The sequence below is a fragment of the Fundulus heteroclitus genome, chromosome 5 (genome assembly GCF_011125445.2).
Source record: "Fundulus heteroclitus isolate FHET01 chromosome 5, MU-UCD_Fhet_4.1, whole genome shotgun sequence".
NCBI lineage: Eukaryota > Metazoa > Chordata > Actinopteri > Cyprinodontiformes > Fundulidae > Fundulus > Fundulus heteroclitus.
In genome coordinates this window covers 33,186,897-33,206,419 of record NC_046365.1, presented here as the reverse complement: position 1 = coordinate 33,206,419, position 19,523 = coordinate 33,186,897, and the positions used below count along the sequence as shown (strand labels likewise).

The 19,523-nt window shown below is 38.5% G+C and overlaps 1 protein-coding gene across 3 annotated transcripts in view; it reads left to right on the top strand.

Annotated features, from left to right (window-relative positions):
• sdk1b (sidekick cell adhesion molecule 1b) overlaps window positions 1-19,523 on the top strand; it is a 413,277-nt gene that overhangs the window by 231,447 nt on the left and 162,307 nt on the right. The gene's annotated exons all lie outside the window — the stretch shown is intronic.

The following is a 19,523-nucleotide window of genomic DNA, read 5'->3' as shown; positions in this document are numbered from 1 at the left end:
AAGTGACTGCTTGAGTACAAAAAAAATTTGTATTCGATAAACAAACATTTTGGTACCATTCAGGGAGATGGTGTACTTTCTGCTCTAGTTGTGACCAGCACAGTTACTCTGTCTCACATGGGGACCCTTCAATCCTTTTCTTTTCCAACAACTGCTTCCACACACTATTTCATTTTATGTAACACATAGCAGTAGTAAACATAGTGGTTGAAGTGTAGCTCACCCCAAAATCTACTTCTTTTTTCAGATAAACTGCATAAGGGTGTAACTTTAATGTCAGTGTGCATTTTTTTTTTCGTTTACATTTTCTTTTTTTTTTTTTTTTCCCAGTGTCCTGTCTAGCAATGGGGCAGTAGGAATTGATATCTCAATGCCAGATAGAGCTCGACAGATTTTGCTTTTACAAGTGGAGCGAACAGCTTTCGCCATAGTGTTCCACTTGATTTATGCTTGTAAATAGCTTTATTGTGATTCCTGCAGGGAGAATTTCAAATTATATGGACATTACAATGGGATAGTACAGGAAGAACAAGAAGTGAAAGAGAAAGAAAAGAAAAAAAAGAGTAGAGGTGAAAGAAGAGATAAAAGGGAGAGAATGATAAAACCTTCTCCGTCTGCTCCGTCACCTGGAAACAGAGATGCAAAAAGAACAGCACAACCAACAGACATAAAGCAACAGATACAATCGAATAACACCTAGATGCCATCGCTAAATCATATATATCATTATGTAAGCTGACATGTGTAATGTGATACTTGAAAAAAGAAAGTGAAAGAACATAAATAAATAAATAAATTATAAGATTACTGTATATAAGTGAACATTTAATACCTGGGACCTTTCTTTTACATTTTCAAGTGATCTTGTATAGTTCTGCAATATTTGTCTTAAAATCTTCTTAGTGCTGCCCTCCTAGGGTTGAACGGTGGCTATTGCAGTTGAATTTTGCTATTGGTTCAAACGGTACATGCTTTTGTCATCATAGCCTCGCGTTAGAGAATAAAAGCATCTCAGTCAGACATGCACGCCCCCCCTTGAGACTCAGGAGTGAGAATCATCAGCATTGGGGGAGTTGATTGACAAGGTTTAGAGTTTGTTACTGCTTTATGTTAGCGTTGATGCTGCTAAGATCACCCATTCTGTCCTCCACACTGATCCAAAAAGCCTCCCTCAACCTCTGGTGATGAGGGGGTTAAAAATCCTCCACCTCAAAGACCAATCCATTGTGATCCACCATTGTTGACGTGGTCACTCTCCATGTTTCAACATGTCAATTTCCCTCATCCTGACCAGAGCCTCGCTCATCCCCACACTAAGCCCCGACCCTCAGAGTCTCTTGCACCACCCACTTCGGAGCATTTTTCAAAATTTATCTTGGGACGGGGCTATGCTTTTACTTCGGGGCGAGTTACAGTTTAATTCAATTTCAATTCAATTTCATTTATATAGCGGCAATTCACAACACATCATCTCAAGGCACTTTACAAAGTCAAATTCAGTTTGGTCAGAAAGTTTCCTCTCTAAGGAAACCCAGCAGGTTGCATCAAGTCTCTCCAAGCAGCAGTCACTCCTCCTGAAAGAGCGTAGAGCCACAGGAAGAGTCGTCTGCATTGTTGATGGCTTTGCAGCAATCCCTCATACTGAGCATGCATGAAGCGACAGTGGAGAGGAAAACTCCCCTTTAACAGGGAGGAAAAACCTCCAGCAGAACCAGAATCAGGCTCAGTGTGAACGTTCATCTGCCTCGACCCACTGGAGGTTAGAGAAGACAGAGCAGAGACACAGAAAGCATAGAAGCTCACATTGACCCAGGAATCCTTTCTATGTTAAATGGTAATAGCGGATGATCTGCCTCCTCTGGATGGTGTCACAGCTAACAGAAGACCAGACCAGGCTTTTTCTACACATTGGTTCTTATGTGTAGAAAACTTAAATAGCAACATAGATTTAGAGAGAGTTTAGTTGCACAGCAGTAATGTAGCTGTCTGATAAAATAATTTTTAACACCACACAAACTAAATATGTTAATCTACTGTTAGTTTTCTTGCAATCAAATTTTTACTCTCCAGATTTTCACTTCAATATAATGACACACTCTACTGTCTTATTAGCTAAAAGGTTCTATCTGTTTGACCCATGGACGTCGGCAAGCATTTTGTATTGACAGAGGACAGGTAGAAAGAAAACCAACTGTAAAACCACACACATTGATAGGCAGCTGCTGCCTCCATTTCAGCTGGCTTTAGTAGCCGAAGCACAAACTGTGTTTTGTCTTCATCCCTCGGCTGTGAGTTGTTTTTTTTCCCTTCAAGCAAAGATTGTATTGTTTTGTAATCCTGGGCCCAAAAGACTTTTGAGTCAGGAGACAGTGTTTGGTGAGGGAGGAGAAATTTGGCCTCTACAGCTGTTTACTTTTACAAACGGCAATCTTTTTCCTAACTAACAGGATCTTTATGGATCCACTTGAGAGATCCTCATTAGAAAGATTTTTTTTTGTTGTTGTTGAGAAAACAAGTTTAACGTAAAAGTCAGGCATGCCTGTGGAATTAGAGAACACATTATCATCGGTATATGGTAATACCTACCTTCCTATTTGAAAGACTCCAAAGACTTTTTTTTTGTCTCAGAATAGTTGGGTTTTCAAATTAATGCAAAAAAAGGAGAGACAATCTGACTGCTTCTTATTAATATTTTATCCATAGTGTATATATATATATATATATATATATATATATATATATATATATATATATATATATATATATATATATATATATATATATATATATATATATATATATATATATATATAAATTCTTCTTAGTTTTCTGGCTCTAAAATATGCTGATATTTGCCCTTTTTACTAGTTTTTTATTGTTGTGGATGAAGGTTCAGTAGGATTTTGAAATCTGTCGAGCAAACAAACATGTTGACTGACCTGTTCTCTTTTGCCTTATATGTGACAATATAACTCAAAATTTAACCATCTCATCTCATGGTTTTTTTTTTTTTTTTTTAAAAGAGATGAGATTTATCTCTTGTCTACTTCTTTAATATGGCGTCCTGAGCTGACTTCTGTTATTTATAGCTACATAAATAAAATAAACAGAGTTGAAAGTGAATAAATGCTTGAATCATTTATGATATGAATAAACAGATTCAGCTTAGAGGTTCAAAACTTGAACTTGACGTAGTACAGCGAGTCTGCTTCATAAGAGCAGATTCATCATGCAGGAGAACTTGTTAAATAAGCAAGAATGTGATCCATGTATGATCTTAAACTGACTGTGATTTTTGCCGTCTTATATATTTGCTCGCTTGCAAAAGCAGATACTGGTAAGCTTTGGTCTGATTAGTTTTTTTTGTTGTTTTTTTCCTCAAGTTTATTTCTCTTCTTGAAGAAACTGTACAAACTGTCAGAAACAAAAGCAAGTTTGAACACGTTTGAAATATTATCTGTGCCCCAGTGTTAGGGGGAAAAAGCTGCTGGATCCACTTTTACCATTATTTAATTCAGGCAGACCAGAGGCAGCTTAAAGCAGCATCAGAACTGGTTTGAGAGGTGGTTACCAAACTTTTCAGCCTCTGACTGTTAGGGCCTCGTTAACCCAGCATTTGTTAGCAATTCAAGAACAATGACAACTTAAATAGCATCAAACCAGTTTACATGCTATTACATTGCTTTTATCACGACCACACTTGTTTAATCGAAGACCAAAGTATGGCTACATCCCAGCTTTGGGAACCACTGGGTTAAAGTGGTATGTCACTGATGCACCGGCACCCACCTGGTCACAAACCAGTTCAGCTTACTCTGTACCTCTGCTTCCAGCACAGTGACACATCAAACATGGATTAACTTTGACATTTAAGTACACTTTTGGGTGGGTGTGGGTATTCATCTCAGACTGAACTATGCCTGCAGGTTCATCAAGATTTGGTATTCACTGCACCCTTGCTCGTTTGCTGAGCTGACACGCGGCCTCAATGATAAAAAAAAAAAAAATGCAATTAGCAAAAAAAAAAAAAAAAAAAAAAACTACACCGCCAGATCCTGGTCAATGAGCTGCTCAGTGTTGTGACTGACAGATAGCCTTCTGTTTGTTTTGGAGGAAATTAGCTTCACTGAAAGAAATCACAGAGTATGAAGCTTAAAATCCAGCCTGAGTGTAAATCTCCTCCATCAGGCCCTCTTGTCCACTGAATTAGTTTTTATTCTGTAAGCTTCTCCATATATCTTCTCTCCTTGGAGGCATGAGGATTGACTCTACTGTCTAACAGTCCTTCAGCTGAAGTGCTCACTATGTTTAAACGAGAGCGAGAGGAAAGGGAGGGAGTGCTCTGTCCCTTGTGGCTGCATAGTGTTTTAATTAGATTCTCTTTACGGGGTTGTATCCTTTGGCATCCTTGTCTACAAACGTACACATTGGAAACACACACACACAGTCACATAAATATAGGCACGGTACCTTGTTACAGCTGTCAAAGTGAAGTGCTCCCCTGGGCATTTTTAGGCAATGTTAAGGGTATAGTTAGGCTTCACTGATCAGTCCCTGGTCATAAACATCTCTGTGTGTGCGCGTGTGTGTTTCTTTCACTTTATAAGTGTGTGTTTTCTACAATAAACATTTCCATAGTAAATATCCCTTGTCGCGTAAACGCAGATTTGATTTATTAAAATCTGTATTAAAAAAATAGATGAAGAAGGGCTCAAATAAAAAAACTAAAAAAACTGGGCAACAAACCGATGAGTTAAAAAGGAATGACGTGATTAAAGAGGGATGCATTGACTAACAAAGAGAATTAAACATGGATTTATTAAGTTTTTATAAGTACTTTAAACATATACATGGTATTATCTATACGCTTAACGTTCAGTATTGTGGTAAAATAAATGATGCCCTGCTTGAATTGCATTTTTATGTATCAGGACATAATAAAGATGATCTGGTCTTTAACAGGTTCAAGGGTAAAAAAAATAAAACACTCAACAGTTCCCACGTCACCATTTTTTTGTTAAATAAAGATTATCGAGTAGAAAAGCTGTATAAGGAAAACTACGTACACCCCTGTCACTTCCCTTGGAGTTAAGAGAAAAAATAGCAGCCAAGTTCTACAGATTAAAATGTGCTTAACATATGGATCATCTGCAGGAGTGACTTTCGGTATAAAAGTTGGGACTTTGGCAGTTTGCTGCTCTGTAGCATACATGTAAGACACAATTAAGGGCCACTGTGGATAAAAGAAATAAGGTAATATGGCCACAGAGGGGTAGATTTTCCTCAAAGTCCTCAGAAATTTCTATTTCTAAATGTCTGACTTTGATAAGTATTGTCTTGCAGATGTACAACTTTTTGACATCAGAAAATATCAGAGTTTTTATTTCTTGCTAATAAGTAAGAAATTATTCTAGAAATTCCTACACTTTTAGGCTCCGTTGCCTCATTATAGATTTTTTTTGCCTTTGATCTAAAGGGGCCTTAATTCTCTGTTCTAGTGCCCAGATGGAAAAGCATCAGCAATGACCTTAGATAAGTAACGTAGGTTGGACAAGTGTCACCAGAACATTTTATAATTATTGAGCCTTGCAAACGTTCGCAAGTCTCTGTTTCTCTCCACATAATCAGTTTGTGTTTTACTTGTGGGGGTATAACTGCTTTACAGTAATGTTGTACAGTTAAATTCCCACAAGTTATCCTGAGTACATCGTCACTCAGGCCAGTGCTATGAGGCCCTTCAAGGTAAATTATCCGGCCCTCGAGAGCCAAAAAAAAAGAGGCATATATCCTTTTATAGTGTACAAAGTGGCTAAAACTGTGCCTCCTGTAAGTGTAACTCACCCCAATATCAACCTTTTTTGCAGATAAACTGTATAAACTGGGCCTAAGAGTGCTACTTTTATGTTACTGTGCATTTTTTATACTACTGTGTGAACTGGAATGAAATTACGAAATGAAAAGTATCGTCTCTACACATGCAAGCGGCCCTTTTAATGACTTCATGATGCCAAAGTGGCCCCATATAGAAATTAGTTTGACACATCTGCTCTAAATAGTCCATTCAAGCTGATATTCATGTTTCGATCAAACCGAAAGTTAAAATACTCAGGTGGCATCTGAAGGTCTTGTGATGTTGCCGGTATCATTGGGCTCAGACACAAAGGGGAAAAAAAATGCCCCTGCAGCTAATAATTGGCAATTAAAACAATTTTCTTGCATAATGAACATTATGCTCACAAACCGCTCCATGTCTTAAGCCTAAATTAACTTTGTAGCAGTATTCTTCACTCCTTTATTCTGTGCTACCATTATGTGGCACATCCATTCAACTTATTCTGCTTAAAATGTTCTTTTTCAAACATGTTTTGTAAAAACTCCGAGATCTTTCCTGACAACATTTTTATCTCTCATTGCAACTTTCTACACACCGCCTAGGGAGCATTCTGGGGCTAATGTCTTGCTCATGGACCCAGAGTAGCGGTGTGTGGGATTCAAACCTGGTGAACTTGCAGCTTTCCTAGAACGCAGGAGCTTGAGGAAAGCCAAGATTGTTACTTATTTATTCACACTTTCAAATTTTTTATGTTTTTCTCTAAAATATGATTTATATGTATATGTGATGAAAAAAAATGCCATTTGTAAGTCTTAGAGTTTCTATACATTTTAAATTAGATTAAAAAAATATTTTAATGAAAAATCTGGCAAAGTGCTGGTCATTTACTCTTCTTACAGTTAGCTGAGACAGTAAGTATGTTGGCCACACTTCAGTGAACTGACAGAGACAAGCCAAAGTTTACTCTGAGAAAAATTTAAGTGAAGAACTACTTGCCAAATGAGATTTAATTAAACTTAATTGAAGAGTTGGACAGTTCGCCTGGTTCGGTGAGACAAGAAAATACAAATTAAATCATTAAAATCACGACTAGTCTGTTCTTTTCCGTCTTCTCCTGTTTTTAATCCTTTACAGTCCTATCTCTTCCCACTGTGTCCATGTTTCTGCCTTCATTCCATTGGGCTGCTTTTTTACAGGATCTGAATGTAGTAGGGCACAGCTGTCAGTCATAGTAAAAAAAAAATGTTTTTCTATCTTTTCAGAAATTCTTCAGGATAAATGAGGTGCCTATTTTCTATTCTTCCTATGCTGCTGCTATTCAGACGTTTCACTCAGCAGACAAGAGGCCAAGAGAAGAAAGACTAATAGAGACAGAAACATGTTGTGATTTATGGTCAGATCTGGACTGTTGGGGATGCAAACTCGTTTTTTTTTTCTGCTCTTGCACGCAAACAAACTCATGCAGAAGAGTCTGGTTTTTAATGACCTGGACTTCGCACTTCAAAACCTGACATTTTCTTGGCTAATTAAAAGCCTATAAGCACTGATAGACGATATGATAGACTCAACTCAGTGATCAACCTGCTTGACAGATTCATTATCTGCGTCTTCCTGACCACCATCCTTTAAATGTGTCCTAGTCTGCTAAAAATAAGAGGCGCTGTCATCCGTGGTCGAGCTGGAGCAGCCACAATTGATAGCAGCTCAAAAAGCTTGGTGAGAGGTCACACACCGTAATCACTGGAAGTACAGCCTGCCTCAAAAATAAACAGCTCTTGCAGCTATTTATCAGCACAGACGACATATGGTGTTACAGGCTGGCACTTTTGGTCAGAGGAGAAAAAAGTTAGATTTGATCATAAAGGCAGGGTTCCTACCATCTGGAGAGCATGAAAGGGGAATTTCACTGAAGTATTTCTCTGGTGTGTGTAAAAAAAAAAAAGAAAAAAAGAAATTAAACTAAATTAAAAATATTTTGTGTTTTATGACTTTAATGCCTAATTTTCTAAAGGTTATATCATCCATACGCCTCAGTCCATCCAGTGTCTGGCTTCTCCGGGTTCCACATATTTACCGTTACCGCAGTAGAAGGCAAGACGGACTGAGAAATCGAGGAATTTCACTACGGCCAAGTATGAAATCTGTACAAGAAAAATGTGTAGCAGCACCGCAAAGAGTAAAGTCAACACAGCAAACCACAAGTAGAGTGTTTTCATGGAGGGAGGGTAAGCCTGTCCTTAAAAGTGTGGCTCTTATAGAGGAGTCATATAGCATAGTTGTTGATTTAGTGTCCCACTGTGTGTTTGCATTAGAGAAACTAATGGCCTTGGGTTTTTTTTTTTTTTTTTTTTTTTTTTTCGTTTTGACACGGTGTGAGGAGCTCTACTGCAATTAATTGAGCTTCATGGATACCTGCAATAACCTCAACTTCTCTCCCTCTCTGTCACACACCCACGCACTCGGCCGCGCACACGTGGACCTGTCAATTACAGCAGTCAGTCATTTTCTCCGTTGCCCAGAAAGAGACCGTGCGTGTCTGTGGCTGTTCCTTTCACAGCGGTGGAGGTCTTTGTAGATTTGTAAATCAGACCATTAGAGCAGTGTAGCATCCCCGCAGAGAGCCCTCACTGTGGGAGGACTCGAACATTAAAACGCAGAGACAGGCGAACATTCACATCTGGCAAATACAGGCCCAGAAACACTCAGAGTAACAGGACGTCATCAAGTGTGTGGGTCAGTTTTTTTTTTTCGAAATGAAGAGACAGGACAAAATGAGACGAGACTTCTCACACCCTGACGTACGGTCGTTTTAATCCCACGTGTATGGATTTTGTGTTCGTTTTCCTGGACAGGGTGAGCAGTTTAATCAGGGCAAAACTTGAGAAGAGGGGTCGCAAACAGTGAAAGGACGCGGGCAGGATACTAAATGCTACCTGCTGATCTAATCACTGTAGCAATTAAAATGTAATTTCAGCTCACAGCTCAATAGATGGTCAGTTTTATTGCTTTTTTTTTTTTACAGTGAATCGTTGTCACACACTAATAATTACTGAACTTCAAGAATGGGTTCAACTACAGCATTGGGAAAATGGGCCTCACTATCAGCGTGCTGAGACATTTAATTCAATTCAATTCAATTTAGTGTATTCATATAACGCCAATTTAAAACAAAAGTAATCTCAAGACATTTTACAAGACAATCTAATAACAGATTTATATAACCAAATTAACCCAGACATTTTCACAATCAATTAACTAAATCCGAAGTTATAAAACAACGAAGACAAGTCCAGTTTTATGATGCCAGCTGGTAAAGTGTTGTCTATATAAGGAAACCCAGCCAGTTTGATTAAGTCATTGCCTTTGCGGCAATCCCTCCTCCTGAAGGAGCCTGTGGCGACAGCGGAGGGGAATGATTCCTCTATAATAGGAATAAACTTACATGCTAAAGGAAAAGTAAACAGTTCATTGCAACAGTAGATGTTTTGGTGCCTTTGTTTAGGAGGGAAACACCTTAAAATAAGCAAACTCTTGGCTGGTAGTGCAAACTGTGAGCTGTAGAAAGTACATGTAGAAAGTACTTGAGTTACGCTGTCTGGAAAAGAGACAGGGTTAAACACAGAAAGACAGGCCCATGTGTATTACATATAGAGAGAGAATATTAGGTTATTGTCAGCAACAGCTCTATCAATGCCTCCCTCCAAGAAGGTATTGCAGCTGAAGAGAAACACGGGGCCAGCTGCTGGTTCTGCTAAAATAAGACGAGAGAAGGAAGGTAAAGTAAATAACTACAGGTTGTGTATAATTGGGTTGAAGAAGAAGAAGAAGAATCAAGAGTGTGTGCACAAACAAGAATTCTGGCTTCGGTAGTAGGAGAAAGTCGATCAGTTTATCTTTTAGCTTAGTTTTACAGCCACTCTAACTATAAGCTTTATCAAAAAGGAAGGTTTTCAGCCTGGTTTTCAAAGTGGACCAGGACAAAATAAAGGGCCTGGTTCCACAGTGGAGGAGCCCAATAGCAAAAAAGTCTTCCTCCCATTCTACCTTTAGAAACTCTAGGAACTACCAGTAAACAGTAAAGTGCTCTGTTTGGAACAATTAGATTACTAATATCATGTTTAATGATTTGTTTGTGTGATACCAGGAGAGCTGCGACTGTGGGTTTTTAGAGAAAGAAAATTACAACTAAGATTTTACAACTTTTCTAGCCTAAAAGAAACTGATCGCCTCGCATCTCTTTGTTAGACACCCTGTAATTTTTTTTAGCCAAAATTCGGCTGTTTGTAGGTAATTTTGTTAGAAATGTAGGCATATAAGAAAATATAAACATTTTCTCAGAAGAAGCTCCCTCCCTCTTTTTGCCCCACAGATTAACTCAATGGGTTGAATTCCATTAGTTTAGTTTTAAAATGATTTTATTTTAGTATTTCCCAGATCTGCAGGGGGATAAAAAAAAATAATAGTATTTGTCCACTCGATATTCCTTATACAATCGTCTTAACTTTGTGTCCCTCTGTCCGTTCTCCTGTTCATTTTTTACCCCCAAAAGTGGGTTTATGGTTTATAAACATTTATAAAACATGTCTTCACCTATGTTTTATAGGTGAAGACACTGGCTAAAACGAAATAGGAATCCTTCAAAATGAGTTTTGGTTAAACATGAAACGTTGACCTGAAAAAATAAGGCTGGACATTATCATTTCTATACAAATAGAGTTTAGTGCAACACACAGAGCCAAGATTTATACAAAGCAGGAAATTTAAAAGGTGTTTAAATATTTCCTCTTATTCTTTTCTGCTGTCGTAAAATTTCCCTTTTACGACTGATTCAACTAAATAAAGCTCCAGGGTGGCAGGTAGTTATTTTTACCGCTGAATACCATAATGTAACTAAATGGGCAAAAAAAATAACGAGGAGTGATCAGAAGTCAATAAGACGAGCCGTGGATGAAACAGCAACATACTTAGCTTGGGCAAAGACTGGCTGCATAAGAGCATAAATACATGGTAAATTAACCTCACACACTTTCATAACCTTAATCATTTACACGCTGTGTGTGTGTGTGCGTGTGTGTATGTGTATGTGTGTGTGTGTGTGTGGAGAAGGGTGTGAGAGTCTGAGCTTGATTACACTGGTCTGGTGATTGAAAGAAGGTCTGTCTGAGTCTGATTACGTCTCCAGTAGGACCCTCCCCTGGTGTCTGAGATTTTCCTCTTTTCCTCTTCCTCCATCAAGCGGGGCTTTTCACTGTGTGAACCCGGGAAGTCCAACAGTGGCATTTGTCAACAGCTTAAGAACACTCTGCTGACATCAGCAAACACGCACCTCCGCACGTGTTAGCAAAGAAGACACGAAACAGGACAGGAGGCACGAAAAATACACGAGAATACTTCTCAACCACTCAAACGTAGTGATACTGATTAAAATTTCTCACATTTGTCACGTTTCAACTGAAGTTCTTCTGCATGGAGGGTTTTAAATGCGAGCCACAAAGTTTGGTTTTGGTCTCATGTGACCAGAGCCCATTCTTTCACATGTTTGCTGTGAAAGAAGAAAATAAAGAGGGGGGGCTTCTTTTGACTCTCTTTCAGCAAGTCTATTCTTCCTAAAGTTCAATTCAATTCAATTCAATTCAATTTTATTTATATAGCGGCATATTTATATATTCAGGATTCTTGAAGGGGCATGGGAGTTTGCCCAACCATTCATGAAACATGTCATCTCGAGGCACTTTACAAAGTCAAAATCAATCATATTATACAGGAGAGGAGAGAGGTTTTTGATTACATGACCAAAAAGTTGTTCTATCATGAGATTTTTCCACCTGAGCTGTGGATCTCTGCAGCTCCTCCAGAGTTATCATTAGCCTCCCTTATTCCATCCATCCAAACATCCACTTACATATATCTTGAATAAGAGGAATACATTCAGAGTTTATGCTCCACTAATCTAGAAGAAACTTCTAGAAAACTGCAGAAATGCTGAAACCCTGAGTTCCTTTAAATCAAGTTTAAAACCCGCTTGTTTAGAGTCACCTTCGTTTGCTCTATTTAATCTATTACCTGAAAAATCATCAATTTCAATCTGTAGTCCAACTTTTCTTTACATTCTCTTATTATTATTTTTATGCGATTCCTCTTCTTATGTTTTTATCATTTAAAACACTTGTCATGTTGGTGAAATGTGCTTTACAAATAAATTTGCCTTGCCTCACCCTATGTTGCCTTATTATGCTCGAGTTTCTGTGGAGCTGTCACAGAAAAAAAACAATAACGTTTGAGGTTGTAATGTGTCAAAATGTGAAATTGTTATAGCTTTTTTTTTTTTTTTCTTGCGATGCACTACATGGTGCATTACCGAAAAGGTATCATTCCCTAAAAAGCTCAAGAAATCAGCGCTTGACATACTTCGTGAACGTTTTGTTATGCTCATGCAGGAGTTTGTGCACGGTGAAAACATTTGTATCATTATTTCCGTGTACAAATGTGTCTTTGAGTCGTTTGTTTCGTTCTCCGCTCGTTTCCCCGCCCTGCCAGATGTTTCTTTTCCACATCACTGACTCTTAAACGAGAATTTGCTCTGGTTCCTTCAGTGCACGCGTGCGTCTGCGCTTGTGTCTGAGCAGCCGTGTGCCGGTGTGTGTCTTTGCTCCAGGTCCCATCCCAGTTGCTCTGTGGCGCGTCTAATTGGAGGTATTTTAGTCCCTCTAGAGAGTGAGTGTGTGTTTTGTGACTTGGGATGTGCTGCGTGGGATGCAGGTTTTTGTATGTGTGTCTTTTTCTTTTTTTTTTCTTTTTTTTTTGTGTGCGTCACAGTGTCGCAGACCCCACCACCTGCCAGCCCTCGGTTAAAAGCTTAAAAGCAGGATCAGAGAATCACCTGTATCTCTGCGTACTGTCAGGTTGTTTCCATTGCTGCGGCTCTCATTATGCGCTCAGGGTGTTTTGCATTTTGCAGCATCATGCCTTAGTAAGCTTCAAGAAACCACTGTACCCAACATGGCAGTGTAATGATCCATGCCACAACCAATCTGCGTCAGAGTACACAGTCTGCAGCTTTTTCTGTTTTGTTTCGAGGATCGGACGGGGAATTTGTCCTCTGAGATTTTGGGAGAAAGAGAGAATAATACAGACAGACATGGGGAATAGTTTTTCTCCGACTTTTGAGCGAGAGACACCTTTAAACAAATGCCAAATTGCATGCTTTCTAGCCCCACACAGCGCACCGATACAAGCGCAGGTGTATTTACTGACTAGAAATACTCTCTACTGCTCATAATAAATGACTGCAGAAAATATTTGAACTCTTTGTCTTAAATTCAAGATAAAATGGTTAGCTGATTTCACAGCTATACTCAGATTTTGTCTGTTAGACTCACGCTGATAATAGGGGGTTTTTCCCATGTGGTAGAAGGCTGCTCAGTTCTAATTGGCAGCGACAGCCTTACTAAGATAAGGGCAGACCCAATTAGATTTAATGTAAGATTGTATTAAAAGCTAAAATTAAGATGTAATAACTGTAAACGTTACAGGATCACCTTTAATTTTTAGAGCCCTACTCAGTGCTTTGTGATGTGTGCAACCCCAAGGAGAGAGGTGGCAAGAGCTTGGCATCTGTTAGACCTGCTGAGGAGTTTATCATCATTTGGTTCAGTTGAATTAAACATAACCCAAGTAGTTCAATGTAAAGCCAGCCTGAGGCAGAAGTGAACCAAGCAACAGCTTAAGGTTGCCATGTCAGCAGGGGGCGTCCAAGAGCAAATAAATTCACACATTCAGTATAGATCTGGTTTGTAGTGCGTCCTGTTAAGATTGAGCTTCCTTTTAAATTAGGGCCGATGTTTTCAGAGAAGCTCGTTTGAAAGATTTAAAAATGATTCACTGTCAGTTTCTATTTTTACTGCAAATGTAAAAGAAATAGACAAATCCACCAGAACCGTTTAGGAAAATTACGGATGCACGATATATCGCCATTAACATCAGTATTGGCCAATGTTAATAACTTTTTTTATCATATCGATATCGGTCCGGTAAGTAAAGCTGGGTCAGTATTAACAACCAATGTTTATTTCCATTAAGCTGCAGGGGAGGGGGTCGGTCATGCTGTTTTTGTTTGGTCATGTGACAGCGATGCATTGCAGACAGGAATGTGTGTGTGTGTGTTTTTTTTTTTTTTTTTTTTTAATGAAGCAGCATGTGTAAGGCTAGACTATAACCCACATAAAAAAATTCAGTCGGTACAAACTTCTACAAAATTTTACCATCACAGAAACGTAGACGTGTGTGTGTGTAAATACGCAGTCACACATACATTGGTAAATATCGGTTATTGGACATAAGAGCTATATTAATTCCAGATATCGATATCGGCCCAAATTTTCATATCAGTGCATCCCTAAGGACAATAGTTAGATTTTTCCATTTGATTATACTTTAATTGAATCACCTTTCCTTGTCAAAGCTTTGTTCAGTATTCTGTGATGTTCAGAAGCTCTAAAGAGAAGGGACAAAAGTTTGTTGACTCTTGGTGTTGGTGAGTTTGTCGTTCATTAATAAATCATAAATTAAATCAAACTAAAGTGAACCAAGTGAACATGTAAGCCAGCTTCTTCTTCTGGATCCTGCTGAGTATGCAGCGCTGCGCATCAGACCGGACTGTAAGAACAAATGGGACAGCCAGAAAGATAACTCAGTTTCTTTAATCTATTTGAAGTTGTCCCTTTACCGCTTTATCCCAGCTGCCTCAGTAATGCAAACTGACTGAAGTGATTTTAAAGGGAATGATAGCAGGCTTTCTTGTTAATTGTACAATTTGAGGTGTTACATGTTTGTTCTGCAACAATTAAGTAAAACTTGTTGTGGTAGCTGGTAGTGACTCTCCTTTTTTTTTACATTTTGTGCCACTAGTGGCCTTTTTTCACAGTTATCAGGCAGGAAATGGGCACAGAGAGGAGTAGAGAAGACATGAAGCAAAAGTCCTGAGGTTGGGAATCGGACCCCAGACTTGACGAATAGCCTCCATTCTTGGGGACACAACAGCACGCGCCACACCAGGCCTGATTCCTTATAGCGACGGGTCTCTTGAATTAAATTCTACTCAGGGCCACGTTCACTCCTGAACCTGCCCTTGTTGCAAAAATTAACTTCATAAAGTTAACTTCATCAGTTTCATAAAGAGAGTTTGCTTAAATTACAGATTTGGAGGAAGTTATACCATATTTTCTCTTTGTTACTCTTGATTTGATAACGTTTGATAAACATTTCAAATTTTAATAGAGTCCATGCGTGTATTCTGAATAATTCAAAACAAACTCCAGTCCCACCTGTGTTGAGATTCTGGCACTATCTGAACTCGCCAGGTGTCTCTTCTCTCGTCTTGTCGCACGGAGGAGTTTGGGTGGAAACAACAAGCAGCTTTCAGGTTATTTTTGGTCCTTTTTTTTATTCGTGCAAGCCTTTGGTTTAAGGCAGCCAGATAAAGCACCTGGTGCAGAAAACAGATTTAAATAGGTTTCTTTTGAAAATAAGTGCGGAAACAAAGAGAAAACGCCACATGGGCTTCAGACGCCGCAGTGTGTTCCTGCTCGTTTGCTGAATAACTTAACATTTTTGCACAGCAGCCCTCATTTTGTGTCCATCTGTGATTCCAGTCGAACATCAAATATGTAGATATACAAAAAACTTCCGCTCCTTATGTGGGTTATTTTCATCTCAAATTAAATATCTTTGAATCACTTTAAAACAACATGGTATGAATTAAATTGTGTTCTTTCATGTAATGTCATTATTTTAGCGCATAATACAAGCCTGAAGGCGACTACTGCATAGTTTTTTTTCAATTACTGGAAGTGATAATTTGATCAAAGAAGTCTCTGAGTAAAGGATTCTCCACAACCTAAGTAAAGAAGTGTCCAAGCACAAAAATTAAATCACCCGTTTATTGCAGTAAAATAATCCGTCACTGTTTAAAATTTTGAAAATGCAATCTTTAGTCCATTCATCCAGTGGAGAAATAAATTTCAGGTTAAAAAAAATATTGGGTTTAACTAAATATATGGCATATTTTTTGTATAAAATAATTTAACTTAAGTTATACTTTTTAAGTGGTAATGTCAAGTAACTTAGTTCATAATCCATAATCTCCTGGCTTTCCGGATGCGACAGAGTACCTTTTTTACCACTTTGTCAAAATAGAAAAGACAAGAAAACTTGCTCTTTAATCAAGAGAGGTGTATGTTGGTTATTGTAAATTATAAGGTGCCTGCAATAAAAGAGCTACTCACCTAAACTTACCCACATCTAAAGTCAAAGTGTCTAAAACATCTGGGACTGTGACGAACAAAGGTGGAAGAGGACCCAAGTTTATCTTGTAGATTAAGCAGGAAGATAAGCATTTTTTAATTAAACCTTTATTTATACAGGTACTCTCATTGAGATGCAAGATCTCATTTTTGTCATGATCAGAGATGGAGGACCCAGAATTCAGCCAAGCAAGCAGAGAAGGTTTTTAGACAGTTTATTAATAAGGCAGAATGGCAAAAGGGTAATCAGAGTCCGAAGTCAAAAACAGTCCAAAGTCAAATCAGGTGATCGGATGTGCAGAAGTGTCCAGAACAGAATCCGGGAGAGAGAGTCAGAGCGTAGAGACAGGTCCGTTAACCGGCAGGTAATCCAAATCCGTAAGGGCCAAACTCAGAAAGACAGAAGACAGACAACGGGCAGACAGGCAGCCCGAAAAGCGCTAGATATGACTCACCAGAGGTTTGTAATGATCTGGCACCAAAGAGTAGACTGATGTAGGTATAAGTAGATGACTAGACAGGTGACTGGAGTTGAACACTAATTACAGGTATCAGGTGAGGCTGGTCTGAGAAAAGGTGGTGGCTAGAGGTGCAACTGAACTGGCTGATTATTGGCTGGTGACAGAGAATTGACAAAAACTAAACCAAAACAAAACCCAACCTATGACAATGTTCAAGAGAGACACATTAACAATACAAGTAATTAAAGCATTTGACTCAATTAAATAGGAAACCATGGAAATTTGTCACTTAACATTAACACGGCTTTTTGGCCGGTGTTGTTTTGATTTGATGTCTGATGCGATGATGTCTGTGTACGGTTGTTAATTTCAAGGCTTGATTGAATAGTTTTATGTTGTGTCTGTTTTTATGATATGAAAATACTGAATAGACAATTGCTTACCAACTGCTCAACCATTCATGGTTCGTAAATATGTCCAACATTAATTCCTAAATTACAAAATTAAACTGAAACTAAGCGAAAGAGCCGTTTGGAGGCCTTGAAGGCCATATCTCCCGAAGAAGCTGAGTCAGTAAAGGTAAATCTGTGAAAAAGTACAATGATAGTAAAAAAGAAAAGATTTCAAGGCTTTTTTTTTTTTTTTACACATTCATAGGTTCTTTAATATAGATAAAAAATATATATATTGTGAGCATAGATGAGGGCTGCAAAAACGGTAAAAACTAACATTGGCACCACATGTATGTTGTTCTATTCAGTCTAATTTTAATAGGATAATTTCAGTATTTTTACTTATAACAAGGCAATTATTGTAATTTATTGGACTGACTTTAACCATTATGTAAAACAGATGCTATAGTTAATTAATGAACCACAAATAAATTTTTCCCCAAACTGTGTTGTTCTTCGTTAAACATTGCAGTTACACAACCAGAGTAGAAGCCTGGCACATTGCACTGAAGCACGGTCATTATTACTACTTTCCTTGGAGAGGAGCTTATACAAGGCTGTCACACAAAATTAAATCAGATTCACAGTTAGTGTACTGGGAGCAAGGCTTATGTGGCAGGAATGTCATCATCCAACAAGTAGGCAGTTGCATAAGGTAGGTCTCCGTCAGGTCCCATTTGACCTACCTCGTGCAACTCAGGAAATATTAGGAAATGTAAGAAGAAAAAGTTGTTGGTGTGGACTGTTTGTGAGCAGATCTAGGTCAAGCGTTCTATAGAAACAGAGAGGTCACCAAACTCCAAACAGCCAAACACAAATGCAAACAGTACAGTCATTAATAACTTACAAGAGGACAGGAAACTATGGCTGGGCTCATCTGCCAAGTTCCTCTGCCCTCTGAGGGATTCCTCTAGGTCTGTTTGTATGAATAAATCATCTTACCTAATGTTGTAGTGAGTGCTCTGATGAAAATTAAGAGAAATGTAGCTCATGTTAATCTAATTTTATAAGTTTAGCCTCCTTCTGTTGGCCTGTTGGACCAAAAAGAGGATTGAAAATCCTTGTAGCGTTTCTGAAAAGCTCATCGTCAGATGCAATTAAGCTGCTATCACACTGTTGTCTGTGTCACACACATCTGGGTCTAAACCAAAAGGTGTAAAACCTAAGTTGTGAAACAACAGCCACATCTTCTACGTATGTTGGTCCTTCCTGGTTTGAGCATGCGGCCCTGTCTGAGCTGTAGTCTGGACTTAAAAATCGCATAGCACCAAATCCGCTATTTTGGGAGTCTGTAGTGATGTCATTTTAGCTACAGTCACTGGTGATTCTGTAGTACTTGTTGTGTTTTTTTTTGCACATAACAGTGATATTTGACACTGTACATCATGAGATTATCATCTATAGACCAGTTTACGTGTGACGTCATGAGCTACATCCGAACTACATCCAGGTCACGCTGGTAGACAAAAACAGTACTGTTTTTGTCTACCAGCGTGACAAAATGGTTGAATTTGAGCGTACTGTTTATTTTTGGAATTTAAACAATGCCTACGACTTGTTGTGCCCCCGGTTGCACACAGAGGCATTCCAAATCATCAGTTGTACGTTTCTTTCGTATACCGAAGGACAAAGAAAGAATTGGATAATTTCAATGAAAAGGATGCAGGCAGACAATCCCAATTGACTGTGGGAGCCATCATACCACGACAGAATTTGCAGTCTACACTTCATCTCCGGTAAATACAACTTAATTTTGCACTAGTCATTGTTCTACTTGAATAATTATATAAATAAAAATTTAGGATATATATTTAAGTCAAGACGTAAACATTCGTTTCGTAATAATATACGTACATGTACAATGTATGCAAACCCCCTGGCATGAGTCTGTGTTAAGGATTAATAAGACAGAAACACCAAAATAATCCTTTGTGAACAATGTTTTTTTTAACCTACCGGTGGCGGGTCTTCCTCTTTGCTGAGGCGCTTTCTGTGTCCGACTCCGAAAGTAATATTGGTATCGGGGCCAACGCCAGCATCAAGTACTCATGCTCGTATTTGTAAATGCAACCCGATACTCTGAACCAATTTTGTGCCTTATTTTCCTCCTGGGCTGAGCTACGCTGCAACTCAAAGGCTAGATACTACTCTATAGCAGGTAGTGGTGCTATACACCAAGAGGTTGTTTGCTGAACCTCCAAAAGAAAAAGAGGGAGAGACGTTAACTGAGCTCTCGCCAAATTCACTACCCTTCATCAATTGTTTTCAGTGGTCAATGATATTGTTACGTTTTGTGTGATCTATAAGTACCTATTTAGTACTCAGTATCAGTACTTGGAATCAGCAAGTATCTAAACTGAAGTACTTGTACTCAATCTGGAAAAAAAAATGGTATCGGGACACCCTCTAATTTATTTTTTTCTATGTGTAATGATTACCTGACATTCCTAAGATGAAGGTTCAATGCTGCATACAC